Raw genomic sequence first — 22,772 nt, 5'->3', positions numbered from 1 at the left:
AAATAGACAATAACTAGTTAATGACAAAGGATATCTGCTTTATCCTGTGAAGGTAAGAATGGGAAATTCCCTGAGGCTCTACCTAGCGGAATTTGTCATTCAGCCTGAACAGAATAAAGCAGATATTCCACGTCATTAACTAGTTATTATCTTTATCCTGCAGACTATAAAAATTAAGGGGAAAAGCTATTATTTCTGTTATTTCAGCCACATTGTACGATGACCTAGAGGTGAAATGAGCAATTTTGTAATGTAGCTATTCGTGTGACGTCATACGAGTGACGTCAAAAGTGATAATCTGCTAGTATACGTTTATGACTTTGCTTTAATCTGTCATCATAATCTGTCAATAGAAACAGAGGTTGCAGAATAAAAGATCTCTTAATTGCTACTAATGGAAAAATGTAGTGGGTTTTTTCTCTCTAACACTATACATGTATGTCACTTTACCAAATGTCTGACATCCAATAACCGATAATTTATAAATCAATGTGCTCTAGTGGTGTCATCAAACAAAACAAACTTTATACTCGATTTGTGAACAATCCTAACATTTCGTCTACTTGACCAACATTATCATGAGGCTTTTTACCAATTAAGTTGGTTCAGTCTACTTGTAATATGGGCTAATGATCAGACATATGGTATCTAATCATTAGCCTATATTGCAAGTAGTTCTTGTACATAACCGTCTAAATCAGCTGAGTTTTGGACACAAATTCATATTCAGGCAATTCCTTTTTTTTTGTTAGCAACAGTTGTTTAAAAACTGATTAGCAACTATACTATTTAATGTTTCAGAACTGTGTAGTGATCTTTAAAACTTGCCTAACAAAATGTTCTCCGATACATGTATTAACAATTCAGTTTTGATTTTCCCTCAAAATATGTTTGAATTAAATGCTTCTGCTATTTCTCGGTCCAGCCAATGTACCACAAATAGTATATCAAAAGCTGTGGTATGTGCTATCTTGTCTGTGGGTTGGTGTAAATAACAAAATTAAAATATTGCGGGTTTCTTCTCCAAGACTATGTCAAAATGTTTGAAATCCAATAGCCGATAATTAATAAATCAATGTTCTCTAGCGGTGTCATTAAACAAAACAAACTTTTTTTGTGAACCAAATGAAATCATTTCTGAATGGTCATTGGTTTATTGTTATGTAAGTTTATTGGTGTATATAGCTATAGCCTCTCTTAATTGTGTGAACCACCAATGAGAAATCTATCATTACAAGCAGAGAATAACCATCTCTAATAATTCTTTTCCACTACTTCACACCAAACAGCCAATTTATATTTTCCTTTGTGCTGGGGTGTTAACTGTTAAGCAATTAATTCCTTCACTTATTCCACCACATCAATGTGTACATACAAATTAACAGACTGTGTCAAGACAATTAATGGATCGATCATAAATGAAGCTGGAAAGTAATACACGTGTACAATGTATGTATTGATTGATGAACTCTATTATAAGGACAGGGATTTATTTCTGATATGTGACTCAACACCCATGGCTTGGTCTTTGGAAAGTTGTGGATTTATATAAAGTTGAAAGTGTTATTTAAAGTTAAACAATATAAAAAACCAAGCTATCTATAATATAATATGCAAAGACTTTTTAATAGTTTCTGATTAGGCCTTAAAAAACCCTGATTTTTTTAAATTATTTAATTTCTTTTTTGCTTAAAAAAATTTCAGGTCAATACATAAAATTAGGATAGGTTGTGATACTGGAAACACACATGATTGCTTCTAATCTTTTCATCTGCACTGCTGACCGCCTTAATTCTTTGTACTTACCCAATGCCGCACTTTGCAAGGATCTTTTCGCACAAGAGTCCAGTCGACTACCATACACACATTGTACTAAATACATGTATTGTGTACTCCATAAATACAACCTGAATGGACATTGCCATCTGTGCCACTGAACACAGAAGTGACTGTATACACGGTCGTGCACATAGCCTTGGTTAATGAGGGCTAGCCATCTACATGGGAGTACTTTGAGGGCATTTAAAGAAAGAAAGAAATGTTTTATTTAATGATGCACTCAACACATTTTATTTACGGTTATATGGCGTCAGACATATGGTTAAGGACCACACAGAGTTTAAGAGGAAACTCGCTGTCGCCACTACATAGGATACTCTTTCTAATTAGCAGCAAGGGATCTTTTATTTGCACTTCCCACAGGCAGGATAGCACAAACCATGGCCTTTGTTGAACCAGTTATGGATCACTGGTCGGTGCAAGTGGTTTACACCTACCCATTGAGCCTTGCGGAGCACTCACTCAGGGTTTGGAGTCGGTATCAGGATTAAAAATCCCATGCCTCGACTGGGATCCGAACCCAGTACCTACCAGTCTGTAGACCAATGGTCTAACCACTACACCACCGAGGCTGGTTTGAGGGCATTTAAAGCCCTGTATTTATGTGGTTCATATAATAATACCTATTGGCCTAGAGTTCTATTTAATTTTCAATTGTCTTACTATAGTAGATGATAATTAATTTGTAAGACCATGTGTCCAGTTTAAGAATTATCCAATTAAAACTACTTTAGTCATTATTTGACATTTGTAAAAAGAAGAAATATTTTTGAATATCACATATTATTATTATTTTGATTGCTGTATAGTGTTGCTCTACTTGGCAGGTGTTCAGTGTGTACAGTTGGGAATAGAGCTGTCTGAATGCATTTGTACATCTGATCAGCTTGAAGTAAAAAAAAAGTTTGTTTTATTTAACGACGCTGCTAGAGCACATTGATTTTTTATCTTATCATCGGCTATTGGACGTCAAACACATGGTCATTCTGACACTGTTTTTAGAGGAAACCCGCTGTCGCCACATAGGCTACTCTTTTTTACGACAGGCAGCAAGGGGTCTTTTATTTGCGCTTCCCACAGGCAGGATAGCACAAACCATGGCCTTTGTTGAACCAGTTATGGATCACTGGTCGGTGCAAGTGGTTTACACCTACCCATTGAGCCTTGCGGAGTACTCACTCAGGGTTTGGAGTCGGTATCTCGATTAAAAATCCCATGCCTCGACTGGGATCCGAACCCAGTACCTACCAGCCTGTAGACCGATGGCCTGCCACGACGCCACCGAGGCCGGTCAGCTTGAAGTAACAAAATCCTAAATACTCATACATGTACATACATGAACAATCTGGGTAATTCACAGAAAGCTGAACTTTTTTCACCAATCATGACACTATTTATGTTGTCATAGTGCCAAGTTTTAGAACTATCCAATCAAGAAGTTACACTTTAAAATTTTCAATGTCAAATTTCTATTTAAAAAAAAAAAAAAAAAAAAAAAAAAATAATTTGTTTTAAATTTAAAAAAACATTTCCTAAAATATATTTTTTAGTGAAGACTGACCCTGAAAATCATTGTTCCAAGTTTTAGAACTATCTGATCATAACACAAGAAACAAATAGACTTGTCAAATTTGTAATTTAAATTTAAAATTTTTAAAACTTTTTTTCCGAAATGTCTCTATTAATTTGTGAAGAATGCCCTAGATTATCATTGCATCAAGTTTCATAACAATCCAATTAAAACTCTAGGTGTAGACGTCAAAGAAAAAGTTGATGGATGGTCGGATAGACACCAGACAGCTTGGTATATTATAGAAGAGCTCTGCCAATGAATGTCATAGCAGAGCTAAAAAAAACATTTAAATATGGATTTTTTTTTTAAGATTGGAAATAAAAAATGATGTAGCCTTTTGCTTGTTAGATACATTTTAAAACACCTCATTGTGAGAAAAATGGTATCTAACGGCCACTCATGTATCATTCTCTATGTACATGTTTGCTTACCAACTGTATAAAGGTTTCATTTATATTTATCAACCATTATACATATTCATTTGTCATGTACAGAAGCTGCATGCAGCAATATATTGTCTCAATTTTCAGGCGTCAAGATTCACACCTGTTGATCTCGAAGAAATTAATCATCTTTAAGTTACATCATTAATAATATAATTTGAGGCATAAATAACATAATGGGTTTTTCAGGAAATATTTTCTTATAGAAATGTCATATATATTAAGTGTGTGGGAAAATTGTATATTGGCAATAACTGTAACAGAAAGAAAATTTTGTTCAAATTGGATTTTGGGGGAATAAAACGAGTCTTTTTGCATGTGTTTTTGCCTGCAAAAGCAATTGTTTTTTGTTTGGTTTTTTGTTGTCTTTCTTCAAAATACCACATTTCAGCTTCAATAAGTAATGCTGAAAATATACTTTTTTATTGTAAAAAAACCCATACTGGTAGTCAACCCCACATTACACAGACATTGAGTCCCACATTACACGTACATCGAGTCCCACATTACATGTACATCGAGTCCCACATTACACGTACATCGAGTCCCACATTACACGTACATCGAATCCCACATTACACGTACATTTCTGTACTTTACACAGGTATAACTACATGTACTCTAGTAGTGAATTAAATTTGGTCTAATTAATACCATATGTTCCCTTATTTCTTTCCATCAGTGTATATTCCCTACGAAAATTAATACATTTTTGACCATCATGATATTTATGGTACTGATATTTTGAGGTATTTAGGCACAGGAATGTGTATATGATATCTATTATATAACATTTTGTGAAATATCTTAAAATAAAAAGTGTCATCTCCAAAAGTCACTCAGTGACGATAATACATTTAAGAGTGAAAATTTCACTATGTTACTCTAAAATGTGTTATCGTCACCGTAGAAAGTGTTATTTTCACGAAGAAAGCCAGAACTATTTTGCTGCTGGCATTTTAAAAATAAAGGTAAATTGCCAAAAGTTATATAACAAATAGAAAATTTCATGTTTTTTGTCAAATATGATTTATATCTCATCTCGTGAAGTTTGCAATCATATCACACTTGTCGCACAAGTGCAACTCATGAGATATAATTGCAAACTTCACTTGATCAGATATAAATTATATTTGATAAAAAACATGAAATATTCTCTATATACTTTATACAGGCATAACTACTCTGTAGTGAATTAAATTTGGTCTCAAATATCACGTTCCCTTATTTCTTTCCATCAGTATATATTCCATACAAAAACATTTTAATTTTTTTAATCATATTTTTAAAAAGTGCAGTTGCAAATTGACAAACACCTTTAGTTGGTTAATTTTTTCGTGGCCAGTATACAACCAACTGCTAATGACTCTTTTCTGTTGTACTTTATGACTTGAGTGCTGCTAACTAATATTAATTTAAACAAATGTTGAAATATGAACCAAAGCTACTACAGTGTCTGGACAAAATCAGCAAAGAAAGAAGATAATACAGCATCACATTTCTGATAATCGGACAAGTGCAGTTTTACAGCTACATAATGGCGCATATTAGTTAGACATTAAAGCTGTAAACTGATTAGACCAGAGGGTTATGGCCACAAACAACATCATTAGGACACCAGGCAAGTCTCTCAGTGCCCTTAAGCACTGCAAGATAACAAGAATACAAATAATTTTCATCACTGGTGATAAATCACTCCGTTTCTTAAAATTAAGATAATAAATAACCTAGAACTTGTTCCACCTGTGCATCTTTACCGAATTCTCCAATACTGTAACCTATTATAGATAATGACAGTTACTTTTAAAGCCTGCATGGTGATAAGATAAAGATTTAGTTTTAAAAAATCATTTTAAAGGAAACCAATGACAAAGTTAAAATTACCACATGAACATGTTATGACTTATCTGCATGTGCATGTGCACCCAAAGATATGAATTTTTTTAGGGAGCAACAATTAAAGAATAGTAAAAAGAATGAATGAATGAATGTTTAACGACACCCCAGCACGAAAAATACATCGGCTATTGGGTGTCAAACTATGGTAAAGGCAAATCTAAAGTGATGATCAACATCAATATAAAAATTCAACAGTTAAATTAAAATTAAAGAATAGTTTATTTTTTGATGAAAAAATTGGGTGTGATATACCATCACCTAATTCCCATTTTGAAAGTGTTAAAATATTAATGAAATTAGTATATTTTATTATTAACAATATTTAATTAACTTTATTTTTTTGTACAAAATTTAAGTGTTTCAGTCCATTTATTACTATTTAAAAAAAGAAGAAAGAAATGTTTTATTTAACAACATATTCAACACATTTTATTTATGGTTATATGGCTTCAGACATATGGTTAAGGACCACACAGATATTGAGAGGAAACCCACTGTTGCCACTTCATGAAGTACTCTTTTCGATTAGCTGCAAGGGATCTTTTATATGCACCATCCCACTGACAGGGTAGTACATACCACACCTTTGATATACCAATTGTGGCGCACTGGCTGAAATGAGAAATAACCCTATGGGCCCAACGACGGGGATCGATCCCACACTGACTGCGCATCGAGCGAGTGCTGTACCACTAGGCTATGTCCTGCCCTTATTACTATTTATTTTTTGATGCAATTTTTATAGGCTTGAATCTTTAGGTATTTGTAAAAGATCCCTTGCTGCCTGTCGTAAAAAGAGTAGCCTATGTGGCGACAGCGGGTTTCCTCTAAAAAAACAGTGTCAGAATGACCATATGTTTGACGTCCAATAGCCGATGATAAGATAAAAAATCAATGTGCTCTAGCGGCGTCGTTAAATAAAACAAACTTTACTTTACTTTAGGTATTTGTGACACTTAGAATAGGAGAACCATGCATGCATCCATCTGTCTGCCCTTAAATTTTTCATATTTGACCAACAAAAATGACATTTGTGGCCATCAAATAGACAATAACATCTGCAAATCAAAAATCTCCATGTGGCTATGTCCTAAATGGATACAGCCTTTATGTCGAGTAAAATAAATAAAATCCATTAAGTGACAATAAAGCAGTTTAACAATTGTGCATTTTAAAAGTAAAAACTGATATTTACAAAAGAACAAATTAGCTGTATTGAAATAGTTTAGCTACATTCTTCATCAGATAATTGGGGTGGTACATAGTTCAGTGGTGAAACACTCATCTGATGTGTTGTCGGTCTAGGATCGATCCCCGTCAGTGGGCCCATGCATTGGGCTATTTCTCATTCCAGCCAGTGCACCACGACTGGTATATGCTATCCTGTCTGTGGGATGGTGCATAATAAAAATCCCTTGCTACTAATTGAAAAATGTGGTGGGTTTCCTCTCTAAGACCAAATGTCAAGAGTTACTAAATGTTTGACTTGCAATAATTAATAAATCAATGTGTTCTAGTTAGTGTCATTAAACAAAACAACAACTTTTCATCAGATAATTAGCTAGGTGATAATTAACCGATGGAAAATCAGACATGGTCGTATGTGCAACATGTATGTTTATTGCCTTTTGTGGAAAATTGCTTTTAGTACATGGGAGACCCACAACATGAAAACTCACATCATAAAACATTAAGGTTAATTAAACAAATAGGGGGAAGAACATTACCCTCTTTATTGCCACCTGGGAAATATACAAATAGATCTATATTTCACATGTGATATGTTATATATAAATATATTGACAGATTAGAAACTTGTGTATTCAGACAGCATGACCACTGGGAACAGTAATATCATTAAGCTAAAAAGTGACCACAGCTATATGTACTATATGTATTCACCGCCATTTCTATTGGCCAATTATGATGACCGATTAAAGCAGAGTCATAAAGTATGCTAGCAGACTAGAGCACATTGATTTTTTATATTATCATCGGCTATTGGACGTCAAACATATGGTCATTCTGACAGTGTTTTAGAGGAAACCCGCTGTCGCCAAATAGGCTACTCTTTTACGACAGGCAGCAAGGGATCTTTTATTTGCGCTTCCTACAGGCAGGACAACACAAACCATGGCCTTTGTTGAACCATTTATGGATCACTGGTCGGTGCAAGTGGTTTACACCTACCCATTGAGCCTTGCATAGCACTCACTCAGGGTTTGGAGTCCCATGCCTCGACTGGGATCCAAACCCAGTACCTACCAGCCTGTAGACCGATGGCCTAACCACTGCGCCACCGAGGCCGGTACTAGCAGATTATGACTTCTGACATCATGCATGTGACGTCGCATGCAAAAATACAATACAAAATTGTTCATTTGACCTCTACATGTAGGTCATCATACAATGTAGGTACAATAACAGAAATAGTAGTTGTTTTCCTTAATATTCAGTGGATTGAAGAATAAAATGAGTAATTAATTAATTTAACACCACCACTGATTTAGGAATCATTGGCTGTTAGGATGTCAAACATTTTTTTAATTTTGACAGTCTTAGAGAAGAAACCTGCTGCATTTTTTTTGTCATTAGTAGTAAGGGATCTTTTATATGCACCATCCTACAGACAGGATAGCACATACCACGGCCTTTGATATACCAGTCATAGTGTAATGGCTGGAACAAGAAATAGCCCAATGAGCCCACCGAATGAGATTGATCCCAGACTGATGGCACTTCAGGCAAATGCATTACCACTGGCCAAATGCATTACCACTGGCCTATGTCCCACCCTAAATAAAGTAACAGGTGTAAAATATTATAATTACACGTAGTCCCCATATTTGTTACAAAACTCCATATTCAGCAAGATTAGCTAGTTTTCTTTTTGGCCACCCGATATGTTGTATTCAAACTTAATATCATTACATATATGCATGCTCACAGCAGCTTGAATTTTATGGAGTGAATGATTCATCTCCAATATTTAATGCAGCTAATGAAAATCAGATTCTTCTAGCTTGTGCAATTTAATATTCACATAAAAAGTTAGCACTTTTGAAACACTCCAGCAAACGAACATCTGCATTTCAGAAATACTTCAATCAGTGACATAAATTTCTAACTTAATAATTTCAGCTACATCCACTGCCTTTGGTTTATTTCCTTGCAATGGTGTCTTGATTTCCTAGGCATGAAATTTTGATCAAATTGATCTGCATGATGAAAGTGGAAATGTGGTAATAAATATAAAACATTCAAATAAAGGTGAATATAATAAAAAGAAAGAAAGAAAAAAAGATTACTAGTTCATACTATAAAAGTAGTTAAAAACATGAATCGTTCAAACTGAAGTAGCAGAGTATATAGTGGATATCAAACAAGTTACCAGTTATTATCAAATTTATTTCACAAGGGACATAAATTTGATAACTGATACCAAGTTTGTTATTCTATTTATTACCCTGGATATATATATATTTTTTTAAAGCCTTTATTTTCGATATAGCCTACATCAGCTACACGTCCATGTATATAGCAACGACGTAAACTACTTTACTGTTCTGGGTATTAATGCTTTAACTTTGTATTTTATTCACAGTTCACAGATAATTTTCAAAACCCAAAGTTCTATACATTCTGTAAAAAAAAAAAAAATGAATTGCATTAAACTACCATTTTATTACAAGATTAACACTGAAACTAGGAAGATGCAAAAGCTTTAAACTACGTGACGTCATTGTGTGTGCTTTGCCAAATCGTGATGACGTCATATTTAGTACCGACACAGTGATTGGTTTATTGGCGTCAAATCATCCAATAGTAGTGTACGTTAAACCAATGCATGAGAAATTATTATTTTTATTTTCCCTGTTATGAGTGCCTGCTGGGGTAATAAAGGATTTTATTACCCATATGAGCTCAAATATACGGGGCAATATGTTTTTCAATAATTGTACATTGTGCAGATTGCTTCTACAGCCACTGATTGGCTAGGTTAAAAATTACGATGTTTGGTTGGTTGTTCGCCACAGCCCAGAACTTTACTTTTATTCATATAAAGTTTTTATTCATGAGACCAATTACACACAAATTATTCAGCTCGGGTTTACAATATTCATTCACTTGAGACAGATAGTACGTAATTCTTTGTAACATTCAAATATTCTAATAAAATTAATAAACTAAAAACATTAATACTACTGCAACTGCAGGGTACTGATTACATATATCATGGTACGTGTAATAGCAAATTATATATATCATGAAAAATAAATTATATCTACTGAACAAAAAAAGAAACTTCCGATTTGTACATATAGTATTTGTTGTGTTAAAGAATTCATTGTGTAATGAAATTATATAGGTAGTATTAGCCTTGAGCTGTATTATCAGGATTCATGAATTTTATCGATTATTTTTGCACTGTTAATCGTCAACAACGTGAAATTCAATTTGCACGTGCATGCATGGTTCGACATGTCCCGTGTAGTATTAGGTCAATTTGTTTTACTTGTCTTACTGACACTGTTGTCAAGTGAACGAAAACGCTTCAAAATTTGTAAAAAAACAAACATTTTTTACATTGTAGCATTTTTAGTATGCCAAGAATACCCAATAATTTACGCAAACGGGCGATTGGCATGCTTAATGTTGGCATGTCGTCAGAAGACGTTGCAAGGCATGTTGGGAGTTCTAGTCAAGCGATACGAAATCTTTGCGTTAGATTTCGAACGACAGGAAGCACCAACGACTTGCCATGTCGTGGACGTCCGCGTGTTACAACGCGTGGTCAAGACCGCTATATCATGAACACGCATTTGCGCAATCGATTCCAAACTGCCACTGCTACTGCTGCCTACACACCTGGGTTTCATAATAACCGAATCAGTGGGCAAACTGTTCGTAATCATCTGCGGGAGAACGGTTTACATGCACAACGTCCTTACGTCAGATGCGTTTTAACGCTACGTCATCATCTAAATCGTCTTAATTGGGCACGTGTACACACTCGTTGGATACGGCGATGCTGGAATACTGTCCTTTTTTTGGATGAATCCAGATTTTCTTTACAACATGGTGATGGCAGGGTGCGCATCTACCGTAGGAGAAATGAACACTATGCTGACTGTTGTGATCTTGAACAAGATCGTTTTGGGGGTGGGGGTTGTGTCATGGTCTGGGCAGCCATTGCCCATGGTTATCGTTCACCACTAGTCGTCATTGATGGCAATTTAAATGCTCAACATTACCGCGATGACATTCTCGCTCATCACGTCATTCCTCTGTTCCATAACAACGCCAACATCTTGATCTTTCAGCATGATAATGCCACCTCTCATACAGCTAGAGACACTGTAAATTTTCTTAGGACAAATAACATTGATTTTGATGACTGGCCCGCTAAAAGTCCTGATCTCAACCCCATCGAGCATGTCTGGGATAGTCTGGACAGACGATTGAGGCATCGTCCCAACCCACCCGCTAACATCAACAAACTTCGTCAAGCGCTCATTCAGGAATGGAACAATATTCCACAGGCAGAAATCAACACTTTATGTCAATTCTATGCACCTGCGATGCACTGCAGTGGTCAATTCAAGAGGTGGTCATACTTGTTATTAAGTGGGTGTTTTTCTTTTAACCCCTACCACACTTGGTCAAAATTTCTCCCAGTTTCTGTTAACCTATGGCCAAGATTTTTGCACCAAACGATGCATCATGGAACACTCTTTAAACACATATATAACAATTATTCCCCCGGTTTGTTTTCATCAAGTTATGTTCAAGCAAAGTTAGCAGAAGTTTCTTATTTTGTTCAGTATATATCATGATAATAGCAAATTATATATATCATGGTAATAGCAAATTATATATATATATCTAATGATAACAGCAACTTTAAAAATATTTAACTTTAAGTGACATGCTACAAGCTACATGTACATTTATAGTTTCAAAACGATTAATGGACACATTATGTTTTGAAACCATGCAGGCTACATGTACCTGTTGGTGAGCATAGCCTATACATTTGAAAACATATTGTACAGTAAAACCTCCTAAATCTGGAACCTTTGTAAACTGTAATTCCTTTAAAACCAGACATTTTTCAGTCCTTTTTTAAATATCAGTACAGAATGCAACCTCTTTAAACCAGACATCCCTTAAAACCAAACTTTTTTACTTGGTTACATGGGTGTCTGGTTTAGAGGGGTTTCATTGTACCTTATTTGATGTAGTAAATATATATGCTTTGAAACGTGCTCCTCTAAATTCTCCCAAATTTGCTTTGAAAATAAAGACAATTAGGTTTTCATACCCACCTTGGAAACAAACATTGACAACACTTCAAAATTAGTTTTAAATATTTCTTAACTGGTTTAAGTTCTATTCTAATTCATGTCCAAATTCCTCATAAAATATTTGTACATTATTCAAATTATTCACCCAAGCCTTAGACTAATAAAATGTATATTAATTAGTATGAAATGCAAAGATGTGTTACGAATATTGAACATTTTTAAAAATAAATAAATACATGAAATACAATAGAAAACATTTTGTTATTGAAAATGCAAACCACTAAATTATTAAATTACATCATCATAAATGCATGCTTACAAATCCATGACCTATATATAGAAGTAACCCGGGGCAGAAGTAAAGACAACACTTCTTGTGGTTCCAATGTTTTATTGTAGGCCAACTGGAAAAACCTGTAAAATATAATACAAACATTCCTTACAGTCACACATTAACTTTCACACTTCCGCGCACATGTATAATATAAACTCTCAATTAAGATAAAATTATTACATCACTATGTCCGAATATCAATATAAAATACTATTACAAATAAATATATCTTACCAGACATCCACAATGTCTATTTGATCAGACACTTGAAATGCAGCAGTGTTTAAAAAATATATATAATAATTAACCACTTATTCTTTGCAGAATAATTTGATAAAATAGTATGGACTGTCTGCTTCTGATGAAAGCTGATCATAATCTGACAGTTAGGAAAAATCTAGTTATAAAGGGCGTAGTCCAAAAGAATGCAGTGCATGTCTCGGTGTCGAGTCATCAGTCTTGCGTGAACTGTCATCGTTGCACGTGAATTAACAACTACTAACAAACGCAACACAATAAACAATGACCACTGCTAACACAAACGATGAAATAGACAACACACCTTTCTTATAAAATACCTTCTTTAACTATTTTATATTTAAAGACAGACTCCTACAATTTAGTTTTTAAAAATACTTAATATATTATAATTAATATCTAATTGAAATCTTTGATAATTAATAATTTATCACCTGGTTACATAAAGATGAATCATTCTCTGGTAAAGTTAATTATTAGTTTCCACAAATGCAAATATACACACACTGCTATTACAATTAATACATTACAAACCATTTGCTGCCAAATTTATCAACTTGGTGACCTATATATAGAAGAGAAAAGTAAAGATGAACCATTATTAGGTAAAGTTAATTATCGCGGTTTGTTCAAATACAAATATGCATACACTGGTATTATAGTTAACACACCACAAACCATTTGCTGCCGTAGTTTGCTAGTTCTTGACCTAGAAGTGTAAAGCAAAGATGAACCATTCTCTGGTAAAGTTGGTGGTAATTAGAAAACTTTATAAATGTCTGTGGGGCAAACGGGTCAAAACGTTTGGCAGGTTGGTAGCTGTGACCTTGGCAAAGAGTGTTTTCAGCTTTGAAACTTGTGATTTGATTAATAACAGTTTTCTGGACACAGTCTAAAGATCATGTCATTTATAGCCTGCTAATACAGCAGCGTGTATCAATTGTTGAACAAATTAAATGAACAAGTTCAGCAGGAATGCACAAATATATTACCATATATTGATGGGATTGCTTTATACACAAAAAAAAATAAAAAAATCTTCAAAACATTCTGACATTAAAGAAGTCTTTAATCTTCAGATTCACTGGTATTGGCAATTGGCAAATGGAACCAATCTTGTTTGTTTCATATTTTACAGCACCGGTCTAGTTTGAGTGTAAGTTCCTCCACATAATAAAGTGATCTAGCAGCAATCAATAGAATACAGATGTAAAAAGCCAGTTGAATCAATTAGAGAAAGCTGATGCTATACGTATACGTGCTGAATAATTTCTCACGCTGTCTAACAAAATTACTACTACACAGAACTGCCCACGCAGAGAAACGCGTAACACACACCGACCAATGAATCAGAGCTTGGACTGTTAACTTATGATTTTCTAACGACATTATATCTAGCATTCATCATCTTGTCCGAACACCAATAAATCCATGGTCAATGTAGTTACATAGGTGTCATGTTATAAATAGTTCTTTTTTCATTCAGTGATGATCAAGAATATATTCTATTTGGTACAGAAAAACTTTGTCCAGTGGAAGACTACCACACCTCGGCGTAACTTTTCCATGCTAAGCATGGGTTACATCTGTAGTCATTAAATAACAGGCAATTCAGGGTTTCAGTCGAGTTACAGACCAGTTAAAAAAAAAAAAGAGTTTGTTTTGTTTAACAACACCACTAGAACACATTTATTTATTACTCATTGGTTATTGGATATCAACCATTTAGTAATTTTGACATAGTCTTAAAGAGGAAACCCACTACATATTTCCATTAGAAGCAAGGGATCTTTTATACGCTCCATCTCACAGGCAGGATAGTGCATAGCAGGCTAGAATGACAAATAGCCCAATGGGCCCACTGACAGGGATCGATCCTAGAATGACTGTGCATCAAGCATGTGTTTTGCCACTGAGCTACATCCTGCCCTATTTGAAACAGATACCAATACAATTCTAAGTTAACTATTTATAGAAGATCATTCCTTTGGTCAGGTCAGATTTTACGTGCACATTCAGAACAAGCTGTTGTAGCACACGCCTGTCCTGGGCACATGAGCCAGCCTCTCCGTCCAGGACAGGAAAGGTTGGGGGGGGGGGGGGGGAGAGGAAGAGAAAGGAGGACCGCCTGCACTGGCAGGTGCAAGTGAGCACCAGCAGCTCTTTGGGTTTTCCATCAGTCTTTATAACCAACACCATGAATCGGCATGATCAACTAAACAAATTAGTCTTTTTCACAAACCATATGGTCCACTTTATTTTGAGATACTCGTACCACTGCAAGATGACAGCATGAATACAGCATTTTTGCACTAAATATATTGAACTCAATTAAAAACTCACCAATCAGATTTTTTTAGTTGTAAAAAGGATATGAGAAGAATTAAATAACATATTTTACTAAAATAGTATAATTGGGTTTATTATTCTGGTAAAAAAAAGATAACTGAAAAACTAAAAATTGTGTATCGCCAATTATCGAAAACCATACGAAATCGAACACCGTATTATTTTACTTCCGGGTATTTTGTAATGTCTGCACATGTTCGATCGTTGACACCACAACTTCTTGTGAAGAAAGTACACTTAAAACAAATTTCCTTAAAAGCGGGGAAAAAAAGGTAAGAATAAGTTTTATGGACAATGAAAGTTATTATTAGTTAATTTGTGCCCTGGAATCTTACTGAATGCAATGCAAATGCATGCCTAAACAGCAAAAGGTGCACGACGGAATCCACACAACCAAACACGTCTGCTAGCACTGCTGATTGAGTAATGACTGTTCACTTCCGAATAGCCACTTTCAGGTCACGTGATGGTTTTCACGGGGAAAAGTAAATTTTGTTTTGTTGCCATTACGTTGACGACGACATAGTACAGTTTTCGATAATGCTGTTAAAATTAAGTTTTCTTACCACCTGGTGCAATTCTTGTTCCATCATAGTACAGTTTTCGATAATGCTGTTAAAATGATGTTTTCTTACCACCTGGTGCAATTCTTGGTGGAACAGAGATAACATGCGACTATGTACTTACCTTTTTATACATTTTATTTCTAAATTGAACAAGGTAAACACATTAATGTCGTTAAATTGATAGCCTGACATGACTGAGCATGCGCACCAGCCATTTCCTCTTAGTTGTATGGTTTTCGATTAAACGATACAAGGATTACTGAAGGTTAGAATTAGGGTCCAACATGCAGGCCTGCAGCAAGTTAAAGTTTGTTTTATTTAATGACACCACTAGAGCACATTGATTTATTTATCATCGGCTATTGGATGTCAAACATTTAGTAAATTTTGAAATTAATAGAGGAAATCTGCTACATTTTTCCATTAGCAGTAAGGGATTTTTTATATGCACCATTCCAGACAGGATAGCACATACCACAGCCTTTGATATACCAGTCGTGGTACACTGGATGAAATGAGAAATAGTCCTAAGATGGACATAGCCCAGTGGTAAAGGTCTCACCTGATGCTAAGTACTGCTCTGCCTGCAGCAAGTAAGCGATGTCAAACAGTGGCGGAAAGTGAGCGATGTCAAACAATGGCGGCAAGTAAGCGATGTCAAACAGTGCCGACAGTGGCGGCAAGTAGTCGATGTCAAACAGTGGCGGCAAGTAGGCGATGTCAAACAGTGGTGGAAAGTGAGCGATGTCAAACAATGGCGGCAAGTAAGCGATGTCAAACAGTGTCGACAGTGGCGGCAAGTATGCGATGTCAAGAAGTGGCGGCAAGTAGGCGATGTCAAACAGTGGCGGCAAGTAGTCGATGTCAAACAGTGGCGGCAAGTAGGCGATGTCAAACAGTGGCGGCAAGTAAGCGATGCCAAACACTGGCGGCAAGTAGGCGATGTCAAACAGTGGCGGCAAGTAGTCGATGTCAAACAGTGGCGGCAAGTAGGCGATGTCAAACAGTGGCGGCAAGTAGGCGATGTCAAACAGTGGCGGCAAGTAAGCGATGCCAAACAGTGGCGGCAAGTAGGCGATGTCAAACAGTGGCGGCAAGTAGGTGATGTCAAACAGTGGTGGCTCTAATGTGGACCTAAACTGCCTGTAACTGTAGATGCTGTCCTAGCTAGCAACCAGAAGTTTCTGATCAAGCTCTCGGTAGATGTGTGTGCATACAAAGCTGTGATCTTGTTTGGTATGGGTGCTAGCTCACCCCTGCAGCTGCCCATGTCAATCAGCAATGCCGTTAATTTTTTAATTCTAATGCTCACTTAATGCGCGGTATGTTTGGGATCGATCCCCATCAGTGGGTCCATTGGGCTATTTCTCGCCAGCCAATGCACCATGACTGGTACATCAAAAGCCGTGGTATGTGCTATCCTGTCTATGGGATATTGTATATAAAAGATCCCTTGCTGCTAATTGAAAAGAGTAACCCATGAAGTGGCGACAGCTGGTTTCTTCCCTCAATATATGTATGGTCCTTAACCATGCGAGACGCCATTTAATCGTAAATGTGTTGAGTGCGTCGTTAAATAAACCATTTCCTTCCTTCCTTCCTATTTCTCTACATAGCACATATTTTTTTCTTTCGACTATATATATTCAAATTGTTTTCCATGGTATGTTTTTTGCCATAGATAATTTCTTAAATGTTATACAGGGATTTATCTAGGCATTCTGAAGTACCAAACATACATAGCCCTCTCCCCAAAAGCATGTGGTACCAGAAATTCCCAAATTTCATGCGTAAATATTTTTGTAATTATGTTAATACAAGAAGAACTGATACATTAATTTAATAATGGTGATTTGCATCATATAGTGGCCTAAACAATCCCAATGATGATTGGATTGCACTAATTTTCACAATTGCATCAAATATAGGACACTATCAAACAATTCCGGGATAAATCCCTGGTGCTATAATTATATTTATAAATCTTATTGTTAAATGATGACATCCAAACAATAACAACACACTCAATTAATTTTAATTACAGCTAGTATATAACATTGTACATATCTCTACAGAACACAAATAATGAGAAAGGAAAGAAGCTAAAATGCATTACTTTTTCTAATTAGCAGCAAGGGATTTTTTATATGCAGGATCCCACAGACCGGATAGGACATACATACCACAGCCTTTAATTATTAGAATAGTTGTGTTTTCATAGCATGTATTACTTTAATATACAGCAATGGAAATGGTCTCATGACGGTTTCTGCACATTATTATGCTATGCTCAGACTACCAACCACCAGCAGTACGCTAGCCAACTTTCTGTTGTCACGACTTCTAGGACTGTCCAGTTGCTAGTCTGAGTGTTCTTATACAACTCAATTCTCATCATATAACCCATTAAAAACTAGTTGTTAATCTGAGCGCACCTTCGTAAGTCGGGAGTCGTGGAATTTACCACACAACTGTCGAGTCGGCCAACTTCATTGTGACAGCTGACAGTCTGATCCTAGCATCATATGTGCTTTTTCGGTAACTTCACATAACAAGTGAATGCAATAACTCATGTATTGACAATCTGCATCACTTATCTGCCCTGATGTTCCAGTGATCAATTATGATTTAAAAAATTGATTGGTTGGGGTCTATACTGATATGATGATCGATTATGAAAATTTATAATCAAATGTCGTGAAACACATTATAGGTACAGGTAACTGTTCCCTAAAGTTTAAATCATGGACAGGTGCAGATTCAGGTGGGGCCCAGCCCCCCATACCTATTCTTGATCAAAGAATATATACTAAATACACAAAAAATGCAAACATATCTTGTCCAACTGTCAAGGACCTTTAAATTCTATTTTCAAAAACATGTTTTGGGCCCCCTCTATTAAAAAACATCCTGGATCCGTGCCCGATAGAATTTATGTAAATATGCTGTGGTTTAGGCAAATGTTTTCATGTTAAACAAAACCCCCCAAAACTGAATTGGTATATTAAAAGGTAAAATTTAGCTATTTGGTCTATCCCAGTGAACCTCTACTATAGGTAATTTCATTCATTTCATTTCAACTTATTTTATTATATCCAATTAAGATTCAAGCACACTGGCACACACCTCACCTATCTGGGCTGTCTGTCCAGGACATTGGGTTAGTTGTTAGTTGGTTAGTGAGAGAGAGAGAAGAGGGTGTAGTGGTCTTACACCTACCCATTGAGCCTTTAAGAACTCGCTCTGGGTTGGAGCCGGTACCGGGCTATGAACCCTGTACCTACTAGCCTGTAGTCCGATGGCTTAACCACTGTGCCACCAAGGCCGGTATAGGTAATGATCTTGATAATTGAAGTCTTTCTGACATAACTGTAAACGACTGAATAATCGAATGTTAATTAGTTGGGACAAACTGATTGTAACTGATGATCAATGATGAAATTCACACCAATTCCCAACACACACTGCATGGCAGACTTTTGGAAACTATATCAACTAAATACAATGCATCTCTGTCCAAAACGATCATTGATGCCATTTCATATTTTGAACGTGTGCATATTTTTTTCCATATTTTTTGTGAAACACTTGCACATTTTTTCATAATTTTTAGATGAAGTGAAGCACTTGACAGCTGTGGTGGAAGTACTCATGACTGGTGCCACTGGTGGGGCAGAATATATGCTCACCATTCGTGAACACGTGATATCGTCACAGTTATGACAGTGCATGTTATCAAAACTTCATATATGTTTATTCCAATGAGCTCTGTCCCCCGTGCTAGTCTTAAGTTGGTAAACTAAACTGGAAGTGGCAGTCCTTGAACGAAAGAAGGAAATGTTTTATTTAACGACGCACTCAACACATTTTATTTATGGTTATATGGCATCAGATATATGGTTAAGGACCACATACATATTGCGGGAGGACTTGTACATTTCACTGTTTGAGACACAAGCTGACAGCCAGAATCACGTCGATTCGCGCCAGATATCACTTTTGAATATTCTTCCTGTTGTTGTTCAGTGATAGCACTGTAATTATTTATTGACTGTATATTCTTGTGTCCTGTTATTTGAATATCTGTGGGTGGAAAAATAGGTCCCTTTGTACGTGACGTCAAAAGTCATAACATGCTAGTATACTGTTATGACTTTGCTTTAACAGGTCATCATAACAGGCCAGTAGGAACACTGGTTGCAGGATAAAATAGGATATTTAACTCACTACCATTTCATATTATGTTTATGTCCCTCATGAAATAATGTTCAATGTCACTCACAATAGCTTAACATTTTAACATTTTAAAATGATTTCTCTCGGGACATGAACATACGAAACGAAAGCTCGTTTAATATCCTGTAAATGCTATTGTGATGAAAATGATTTCACGAGGGACAAACATGATATGAAATAGAAGCTTGTTTAATATTCTATGAATATAACACGTCATCCAAGTCATCCTAGAATTAGTTACACGTCAGATGCTATATGAGGGAGCATTATGGATGTATATTTAACACCACATTTTGTTTAATACACAAATCAACTGCTGTCTATATACCCTGTAGTTTCAAAGGATTAGATACATGATAATTATGTGTTAAAATGTCCCACCCTAGACCCCCTGGAAACGTCAGTTTCTCACATAAAAAGCAATTAATGTGTATCTGTATGTCATCAAAGACCTGAAAAAGTATGCAACTGTACAGAGAATCATTGTTACCATGTGCACAGCCTCCTGGGGATAATTATATTGTGCTTTTATTCAGCTTTCATTTTATCCTGTCAGCATTTATCTTGAATTCTTCATCCTTCATGCAAACGGAACAGATGGACTCCAGGGTTTCACGCATAGACAGGCATTCTTTATCAGTATAGCGGTGTGTGTTTTTAACTTTACACCACATTACACCATCTGGGGATTCAGATTGCCAATCTGGGCATAAAACAATCCATAAGAATCATCAGTCATGAAACATAACTATGGACTATGAGACTACAAACATTTTTTTTCTTCTTTTTCAAGTCTAAATCTAACAAAAATCTTAACCTTAATGAAAGAAAGAAATGTTTTATTTAACGACACACTCAACACATTTTATTTACGGTTATATGGCATCAGACATATGGTTAAGGACCACACAGATTTCGAGAGGAAACCCGCTGTCGCCACTTCATGGGCTACTCTTTCCGATTAGCAGCAAGGGATCTTTTATTTGCGCTTCCCACAGGCAGGATAGCACAAACCATGGCCTATGTTGAACCAGTTATGGATCACTGGTCGGTGCAAGTGGTTTACACCTACCCATTGAGCCTTGTGGAGCACTCACTCAGGGTTTGGAATTGATATCTGGATTAAAAATCCAATGCCTCGACTGGGATCCGAACCCAGTACCTACCAGCCTGTTGACCGATGGCCTAACCACGACGCCACCGAAGCCGGTCGCTTAACCTTAATGTTCAAATTATAACAAATAATAAAAGGAAATTTTACAGGGGATGATCTTCAGGGGAGTAGACTTTGGGTTCGGATGACACGCCCCTCCCCTGTGAATTTAAGGCTAAAACAATTTTTACAGTGCAGTTTTAGGCTATTCATACATGTACATGTGTTCATGCAGGTAAAATGTAGACAAAAGGGTCGATAGGTTTATATTCAACACACCCACCCTTCCAGCTCCAAACCAGGCTATGCACCTAGTTTAGCTGTGATGAATCGCCAGATTTTCTAAGGTGCTCCAGGGCACACTCCACTGGAAAATATTAAAGACGAGATGTTCTGAATTGCATTGTTTTGCATTCTACAATTGAAATGAAGACTGCAAACATTTAAAGGGACTGTCCCAAATTACCTGCCATTGCAAGATGTTTCTCGTTATCAGGTAGTACTAAACCAACTTTTGATAGAGAAGTGAACACCACAAGTCCTGTGATTGGTTATAAATGTGAGTGTGTTGGTTGTAAAAATAATTACTTTCATCTGGGCTAAAAATGTATGCAATTTTATTTCATCTAGTACCACCATGTCAAGTAGCCTTGTGCTTGGAACATATATGGAGTACCTGTAAAAAAAAGTACTCAAATTTTGTGCAGAACTAGGGTAGTCATAGACGTTACCCGTTATCTCAGAAATGAGCAGCTTGACACCCACTTTTTTGTGATTCACTTTAAGGGTGAGGGGTGGTAGTATTTATATCCGTGGCGTTTATGTCGATTGATACATTGCAGGTAGGAGTTTTAGCCACATATGTTACTATTGTCGTCTATGGGATTTGATTTGGTAGTATACACCCATCAGTGTTGTTAAAATGACTAGTTTTTAAACACTACCACACGTTTCACTCCTGTAGACACATTTGATTTGGTAGTATACACCCATCAGTGTTGTTAAAATGACTGGTTTTTAAACACTACCACATGTTTCACTCCTGTAGACACATTTGATTTGGTAGTATACACCCATCAGTGTTGTTAAAATGACTGGTTTTTAAACACTACCACACGTTTCACTCCTGTAGACACATTTGATTTGGTAGTATACACCCATCAGTGTTGTTAAAATGACTGGTTTTTAAACACTACCACATGTTTCACTCCTGTAGACACATTTGATTTGGTAGTATACACCCATCAGTGTTGTTAAAATGACTGGTTTTTAAACACTACCACATGTTTCACTCCTGTACACACATTTGTGATAATTGAAATCAGACATGACTTACATTTTATAGTTTACATTATTTATTTGTATATCTACACGTGTTTTGGTTATCATGGTGTTTTGCAATACCACAAAAAAAAACATTTTCCATAATTATAAAAACACATTAACTGTGAGAAATAACTGTTATGGAGATGAGCTCTATTTTAATGGACGTATTTTTCCCCATTTTAAAATCAGACTTGTAAAACAGATGCGTTACAGGATATAGATTAACCAAACTCTAGTGTTCATTATCACAGGCTGAAACTAGGATCTGTGACTTTAATGGACTAAAATTACATACCAAATAATTTTCTTGTTTTGAATATCAGTGTCTGTATTTTTAATGTTTTTAAATTGTCCTCCTAATGTTAATAATAACTCAAACTGGATATCATCTCAAAAAACTTTTGTAGGTATGAAAAATTATATTAGAAAATAAAATGACATTTACAGGTAGAGATTACACAAACATTAGGATAATCAGAACCACAATG

At 35.8% G+C, this 22,772-nt stretch overlaps 1 protein-coding gene and 1 long non-coding RNA gene across 3 annotated transcripts in view; one reads left to right on the top strand and one right to left on the bottom strand.

Moving 5' to 3' along the window:
* Positions 1–22,772, bottom strand: part of LOC121380687 — a 247,045-nt gene that overhangs the window by 152,361 nt on the left and 71,912 nt on the right. The window contains exon 1 of one of the 2 annotated variants that reach the window (XR_005958991.1): positions 1,807–1,924. The exons of the other annotated variant lie outside the window; for it this stretch is intronic. This is a non-coding gene — a long non-coding RNA (uncharacterized LOC121380687). Of the gene's footprint in view, positions 1–1,806; positions 1,925–22,772 lie in introns of those variants that run through there. 2 annotated transcript variants of the gene reach the window in all.
* Positions 1–22,772, top strand: part of LOC121380680 (zwei Ig domain protein zig-8-like) — a 141,994-nt gene that overhangs the window by 56,400 nt on the left and 62,822 nt on the right. The window lies entirely within an intron of this gene.

The sequence above is a fragment of the Gigantopelta aegis genome, chromosome 2 (assembly GCF_016097555.1).
Source record: "Gigantopelta aegis isolate Gae_Host chromosome 2, Gae_host_genome, whole genome shotgun sequence".
NCBI classification, from domain to species: Eukaryota; Metazoa; Mollusca; class Gastropoda; order Neomphalida; family Peltospiridae; genus Gigantopelta; species Gigantopelta aegis.
The sequence above is the reverse complement of the archived record's forward strand: the minus strand, read 5'-3'. Positions and strand labels throughout refer to the sequence as shown.